An 8536-nucleotide genomic window follows, 5' to 3' on the forward strand; every position below is an offset into this window, starting at 1 on the left:
AAAACTCAGGGCACCTACACACCTGAGTCTCCTGTTGAGAGCATACTATAGCTTAATACATCCTCACTTTGCTCTCTTGAACTCTGTGTCTTGTCTCTGAATTCTATCTGTGATGGGACAAGAAAGACCCTACTCTTCAGTAACATACTATTATTTTCATTGCCATCAGAACTTGATTCTGTAACACTCCCTTTTGGGGATCCATCCACTGAAGTCCCTAGCTGTGCACTACCCTGCCTACATTTTTGGAATACTAGGGACACTGGGAGAGTGCCAGGACAGATAACTACCATTTAACAAAACTCCTCTCTCATCACAGCATCCTAGCCAATAATAGGGACCACTACAAACACAGCAGTGCTTAGGATGCACATTAGCTAATTGGAATAAACTTAGAAAAGACAGCTTAAAAAAGAAATTAATTTTATTTTGCAACACTGCACAGCTATAAATGAGGGAAGCAAGAGATCTGGCCAGAAAATGAGTCATTAAATTACAATACTATCTTGCAACTGGACCTGTTTCATAAAAGGGAAGCTAAATGGAAGAAGTCCCAAACACACAAATGTTCATAACCCTACTCCTAAGATCCAGATCTAAAAAAGCTCCTGCTGAGTTGTGCCTAGCTTACACACCTTCAAAGTGCCTTTTTCCCCATCCCCACTCCACCCCCAAAGGAGCCTGATGTTTTAGATGATCCCTTAGGAGCCTACCTCCTCAAAGTTCCCAACTGGGAACTTCTACCCATCCCAATTCTAAGGCAGAGGTTGGGGTGAGGGGAGAATAGTCTTCCTGGCTGTCTAGCCCTAGGGCCCCACCTGGGTTACTGGGAATCCCACCACTTGATTCCTCCAGCCCTGTCCTATATTCTTTCACTGGAGGTGAGTCCTGCCAGTACAACATGAAGCAAGACTACCTACCAGCCTCCCAATACCAAACTCTGGCCCTTAAAGGAAGTGCTGGCTTCCACATCCCCTCCACATCCACAGAGTCCACATCCCTTATCTTATGGCTGAACTTGCTAGTTTGGACATTTTTCTGAGGACCCCAATCAGTTCACAGAGTCCTATGAACTTACTTGGGGGAGTCCACAGGTCCTCCTTTCCACCAGCTGCACTTCTAAAGAAAAAAGCCAGATCGTTAGTATAGCCTAGGAACTACACCTACATGCCTGCCCATGAACTGGTAGCCCCAAATCAAGGACATATAATCTACCTTACTGGAGGGGATACAATCCACTGGGGACTACCAACAGGGAGATAGAGGGTTTGAGTACAAGAACCACATCATAACTTGCCTCATAGAAGGAGTGGAAAAGTGTTGTTAAGCCTATTAATTAGGACAGCCAGAGAAGTAACATGGGGAAAAGGCAAGAATTCAACCCCTCTTTTAGGACTGCCTGGTGGAACCCTTTAGAAAGTATACCAATGATAAACCCAACACCCTTGAAGCACTGCTGCTGCTGCTGCTAAATCGCTTCAGTCGTGTCCAACTCTGTGCAACCCCATAGACGGCAGCCCACCAGGCTCCCCTGTCCCTGGGATTCTCCAGGCAAGAACGCTGGAGTGGGTTGCCATTTCCTTCTCCAATGCATGAACGTGAAAAGTGAAAATGAAGTCGCTGAGTCGTGCCCGACTCTTCGTGACCCTATGGACTGCAGCCTACCAGGCTCCTTTGTCCATGGGATTTTCCAGGCAAGAGTACTGGAGTGGGGTGCCATCGCCTTCTCTGCCTTGAAGCGCAAGTACTAGTAAATAATCACTTTATCGCTCAGTCTACCCCAGACATTAGGAAAAAAAATTACAGAAGGCAGCTATGGGACCGCAAAGCCCCATGAATCAGCTCATAGACTTGTTCTTTGGAGTATTTAACAATAGAGACAGGGTTGAGGACACAGCAGGAAGCAACACTGTTGCCAGGTACAACAACAAAAGGCACACTTATTGGTGGCAACCCCAGCCCCTGCACCACCTCACAGTTACTCTCCCCCCTTGCAAAAGCCAACAGGAGGGGTAGGATCTAGAAAATCCAGATTAGAGCCACTGCTCTGCCAAGAAGGAACGTGTTTTAAATGCAGCCAGGAGGGCCATTGAAAGGATGAGGCCCCCATTTATGGAAAAAGTCCACCAAGACCCTATAAACGAGAGGGCCACTGACAGTGGGACTGCCCCCAATCCCAGAGGGGGCTTGAGGCTCTCAACCTGAGAGTGGCCAAGAAGATTGAAGACTGACAGGGCCCTGGACCCTCCCTGGCTCCCAAAGGACACCTAGATATTTCACTGGAGGAGCCTCACTCAGGTAACCCTGGACATGGCAGGTAGGAAAGTTGTTTTGTTTCTTTTTAATTTTTTAAGTTATGAAAATATTATAACATATTTATAGGAGACTTGGAAAACACAGAACAAAGTTACATATAGTTCCACTGTATGTTACGATTATTCTTTTAGGTAGAAAATTAAGATTTTTTAGTTGGGGTTTCAATGTCAAACTCTCAAAAATTAACAGAATGAATAGAAAAATAGAAGGATATAACAGACCTGAAAAGCACTACAAACCAATTCAACATAATTAACATTCATACAATGGAAAGTTTTGCTTTTTTAATTAGATACAGAGGCTGCCTATTCTGTGCTAATTTCCCTGGACTTGTATTCTCCCAATGCTGTACAGTAACAGAGATCGGTGGATGGCACAAAGCCAAATGATTCACCACAACCTCTTAGCTGCATAATAAGGAATTTGACTTTGCATACCATTCTTGTCTATGCCTAAGGGCCCTGTCCCATTATTGGGAAGGGATTTGCTCTCTAAATTCTAGACAATAGTTCAATCAGAGATACCCTCAGAGAAACAATTGCTCTTATCCATAGAGCCTGCCTCAGTCACAAATCAGAGGCCATCTCCTTTCCACTCCATAGTGTTTCTCAAGTAGACCCCACTGACTAGGACACTGAAGTTCCTGGCAGAACTCCTAATGTGCCATCAATTCACATTTCATTAAAACCTAGTGCTGGTTACTGATGGGAAAAACAGTATCCCTTGAGGCCCAAGGCCCAAGAAGTTATCAAGGCTTTAATAACTAACTTCTTAAAATATGGGCTATTATATCCCTGTCGATCTCTGGGCAATATCCCCATTCTCTCCATAAGAAAGCAAAGTAGAGAATACAGACTTGCTCAAGATCTGAGGGCAGTTAATGAAAACAGTAATTCCTGTTCACTCAATAGTCCCTAATCCATACACCACACTGAGCCAAGTTCCAGAAAATGCAAACTGATTTACTGTGACAGACATAAGGGATGCCTTCTTTTGCATTTCCCTGCACCCAGACTCTCAGTATGTCTTTGAGTGGACAGATCCAGATAGTCATAACACTTCCCAGCTAACTTGATTGTGCTACCCTAAGGCTACAGGGGTACACCCTCCTGTATGGAAATAAATTAGCAAAGGAATTAAGAGAATTACAGTTGATTAATAGATCTCTCCTCCAGTATGTCGGCCGCATCCTACTTTTTAGTCCCACTAGGGATAACTCAGATAAAAACACCATCCAGAGGGATCAATCCAAGAAGATAAAACAATTGTAAATACATATGCACTCAACATAGAAGCACCTCAATATCTAAGGCAAACGTAAACAGACATAAAAGGAGAAATTGACAGTAACAGAATAATAGTGGGGGACTTTTAACACTATTGAAGTGTTGAAGAGATCATCATCACTCAGATAGAAAATCAATAAGGAAACACCGGCCTTAAATAATGCTTTAGATCAAATGGAGTAAATATTTATAGAGCATTCCACATGAAAGCAGTAGAATATGCATTCTTTTCAAGTACACATGGAACATTCTCCAGGATAGATCACATGTTGGGCCATAAGGTAAGTCTCAGTAGAAGTAAAAAAACTGACATCCTCTCAAGCAACTTTTCTGAACACAATGCCATGAGATTAGAAATCAGCTACAAGAAAAAAAAAAAAAAAACTTCAAAAAGAAACACAAACATATGGAGGCTAACGAATGTGCTATTAAACCAATGGGTCACTGAAGAAATTAAAGAAGTCAAAAAATATCTAGAAACAAATGAAAACAAAAACATGAGGATCCAAAATCTATCGGACACAGCAAAAGCAGTTCTAAGAAAGAATTTTATAGAAATAAGTCTTGCCTCAAGAAACAAGAAAAATCTCAAATGAACAACCTAAACTTTATACATATAGCAATTATAGAAAGACCAAAACCCAAAGTTAGTAGAAGAAATTATAAAAATTAGAGCAGAAATAATTGAAATACAGACTAAGAAGACAATAGAAAAGATCAATGAAACTAAGAGCTAAATCTTAGAAGAGATAAACAATATTGATAAACCTTTCCCTAGACTCATCAAGGAAAAAAAAAGGAGAGGGCCCAGATCAATAAATTTAGAAATGAAAAGGAGAAGTTAAACCAACACCGCAGGAAGGATCATGAAAGACTGCTATAAGCAACTATGTGCTAATAAAATGGACCATCCTGATGAAATGGACAAATTCTTAGAAAGGTACAAACTCCCAAGACTGAACCAGGAAGAAAAAGAAAATGTGAACAGGCCAACTACAAGTACTGAAATGAAACAGAACCTGTGATTTTAAAACTCCAAACAAAAAGTCCAGGACTAGATGGCTTCACACACAAAGCCTATCAAACCTTTAAAGAAGAGTTAATATCTATCCTTTGAAATTCTTCCCAAAGTATTGCAGAGAAGGGAACACTTCCAAACTCATTCTATGAGACCACCATCACCCCAATACCACAACCAAAGATACCACAAAAAAAGAAAATTAAAGGCAATATTACTGATGAATATAGACACCAAAAATCTCAACAAAATACTAGCAAACCAAATCCAATAATTCATTGAAAGGATCAAGTGGGATTTACTGCAGGGGTGCAAGGATTTTTCAGTATCTGCAAATCAATCAGTGTGATACACCACATTAACAAATTGAATAAAAACCATATGATCATTTCAATAGAGGCAAAAATCGCTTTTGAAAAATTCAGCATTTATTTATGATAAAAACTCCAGAAAGTGAGGATCAACAGAATATATACCTCAACATAATAAAGGCAATATATATATGACAAACCCATCATACTCAACAGTGAAAAGTTTGAAGCATTTTTCCTAAGATCAAGAACAAGACAAGAATGTCCATTCTCACCACATTTATTCAACAGTTTTGGAAGTCCTAGCCCCAGCAACCAAAGAAGAAATAAAAGGAATCCAAATTGAAAAACTATCATGTTGCAGATGAAATGACACTATACATATAGAATCCTAAATATGTTACCAGAAAATTAATGGAGCTCATCAATGAATTTGGTAAAGTTTCAGGATACAAAACTAATGCACAGAAATCTCCTGAATTTCTATACACTCACCATGAAAAATCAGAAAGAGAAATAAAGGAAATAATCCCATTACCATTGCATCAAAAAGAACAAATACCTAGGAATTAAACCTACCTAAGGAGCCAAAATACCTGTACTCAGAAAATTATAAGACACTGATGAAATAAATTAAAGATGACACAAACAGATGGAAACATATACTCTGTTTGTGGATTAGAAGAATCAATATTGTCTAAACGATTATACTACCCAAAACAACCTACACATTCAATGCAATCTCTATCAAATTACTAAGGGCATTTTTCACAGAACTAGAAGAATTTTTTTTAATTTGTATGGAAATATAAAAACTCCAAATAGCCAAATCAATCTTAAGAAAAACAAAGCTGCAGCAATCAGGATCCCTGACTTCAGACCATACTACAAAGCTACAGTAATCAGAAAGTATGGCACTCTCACAAAAACAGAAAAATAGATCTATGAAACAGGATAGAAAGCCCAGAAATAAATCTACATATCTACATTCAATTAATCTTTGACAAAGAAAACAAGAATATACAGTAGGGCATAGACAGTCTACATTAAGTGGTACTGGGAAAACTGGACAATAAAGAATGAAATTAGAATATCCTCTAACACCATACACAAAAACAAACTCAAAATAGACTAAAGACCTAAATCTAAGACCAGATACTATAAAACTCGTAGAAGAAAAAATAGGCAGAACACACTTTGACAAAATCACACCAATATCTGTTTGGATCCATCTCCTAGAGTAATAGAAATAAGATAAATTTTAAAACGGGACCTAATTAAACTTAAAACCTTTTTCATAGCAAAGAAAACAATAAACAAAATGAAAAGACAACCTACAAAGTGGGAGAAAATATTTTCAAACAATGTGACCCACAAGGGATTAACATCCAAAATATACAAATAGGCACACAGCTCAATATATATTTAAAAAACCAATACAGTATTGTATAGTAAAAAATAAAGAGAAAAAATAAAAATAAATTTTAAAAAACATATTTGATTAAATTTAAGACCTAAAAACGGAGAAGGCAATGGCACCCCACTCCAGTACTCTTGCCTGGAAAATCCCATGGACAGAGGAGCCTGGTAGGCTGCAGTCCATGGGGTCGCTAAGAGTCGGACACGACTGAACAACTTCACTTTCACTTTTCACTTTCATGCATTGGAGAAGGAAATGGCAACCCACTCCAGTGTTCTTGCCTGGAGAATCCCAGGGACAGGGGAGCCTGGTGGGCTGCCGTCTCTGGGGTCGCACAGAGTCGGACACGACTGAAGTGACTGAGCAGTAGCAGTAGCAGCAGCAAGACCTAAAAAAAAAAAAAATCCAATTTAAAAAATAGATCTAAGTAGACATTTCTCCAAAGAAGACATACAGATGGCCAAAAAACAAAAGAAAAGATGCTCAGAATCCCTAATTAATAGAGAAATGCAAACCAAAACTACAATGAGCTACCACCTCACACCAGTCAGAACGGCAATCATCAAAAAGTCAATAAATAAATGCTAGAGAGGGTGTGGAAAAAAGAAACCCTCCTACACTGATGGTGGGATTGTAAATTTGTACATCCACCATGGAGAACAGTATGGAGGTTCCCTAAAAGAAACTGAAAGAGTTACTATGATCCTGAAATCCCATTCCTAAGCCTATATCCACAGAATACCTTAACTAAAAAAGATATATGCACCCAAATATTCGTAGCAGCACTATTTATAAGATCCAAGACATGGAAGCAACCTAAATGTCCAATGACAGATGGATGGATAAAGAAGATGTGGTATCAATATACAACTGAATATTAGCTTCAAAAAAGAATGAAATGGACTTCCCTGGTGGGGCAGTAGATAAGAATCCACCTGCCAGTGCAGAGGACATGGGTTCAATTCCTGGACTGGAAAGATTCCACATGCCTCAGAGCAACAAAGCCTGAGCACCGCAACTACCGAAGCTCACACACCTAGATCCTGTGCTCTGCAACAAGAGAAGTCACAGCAATAAGAAGCCCATATACCACAATGAAGAATAGTCCAAGCTCTCTGCAACTAGAAAAAGCCCACACAAAGCAAGGAAGACCCAGCACAGCCAAAAATAATTAATTTTTTAAAAAAATAATGAAATAATGCCATTTGTAGCAACATGGATGGACCTAGAGATTATCATGCTAAATGAAGTCAGACAGAGAAAGACAAATATCATATTATATTCCTTATATGTGGAATCTAAAAAAAAAATGATACAAGTGTACTTATTTACAAAACAGAAATATATCCACAGCCACATGAAACAAACTTATGGTTGCCAAAGGGGAAGGTGGAGGAGGGATAAACTAGAGGAGGATGGGATTAACATATACATACTACTATACATAAAATAGATAAACAGGGACCTACTATATAGCACAGGTTACTATACTCAATATTTTGTAATAACCTGTAAGGGAAAAGAATCTGGGAAAGAATATATATACATAGGCAGATATATCTGAATCACTTTGCTGTACACATGAAACTAATACAACATTGTAAATCAACTGTACTTCAGTAAAATAAACAAACACACCATTCAGGTCCTCGACTTCCTAGGGGAATGAGGATATTGAGTCTTTCCTCACAAGCCCCAGATTTCCACCCAATAGGTTGTATATCTGGGATATGGGCTCACCCATGGAATGAGGTCTCTAGCCCAGACCAAAAGGAAGTCATCATAATCCTTCAGCCCCACCCCCAAATAAAAGGCAACTGAGGACATTTCTGGGGATGGCAAGATCTCGCAGGATCTAGATACCTAGATTCTGGCTCACAGCAAAGCCCACGAGGCCCTAAAACGATGCACCACAAACCCCTCAACAGGGATGAAAATTGCCAATGGGCATTGCTAGCCTGTGAAACAAAAATTAGGGACTGCCCTTACATTAGAGCTCACAAATTTAGAAAAAAACCCTTTACCCTCTATATAGCTGAGAGACAAGAAAGAGGTAGCCCTGTGTGTCCTCACCCAAAATTTCAGGTAACTCCCTAGACTGATAGCTTATTTCTCAGAACAACTTGATCAATTAGTCACTGGATGACCAGGGTGTCTTAGGGTAGTGGCTGCCATTGCTCTGCTA

This window comes from Ovis canadensis, chromosome 12, assembly GCF_042477335.2.
Source record: "Ovis canadensis isolate MfBH-ARS-UI-01 breed Bighorn chromosome 12, ARS-UI_OviCan_v2, whole genome shotgun sequence".
Lineage (NCBI taxonomy): Eukaryota > Metazoa > Chordata > Mammalia > Artiodactyla > Bovidae > Ovis > Ovis canadensis.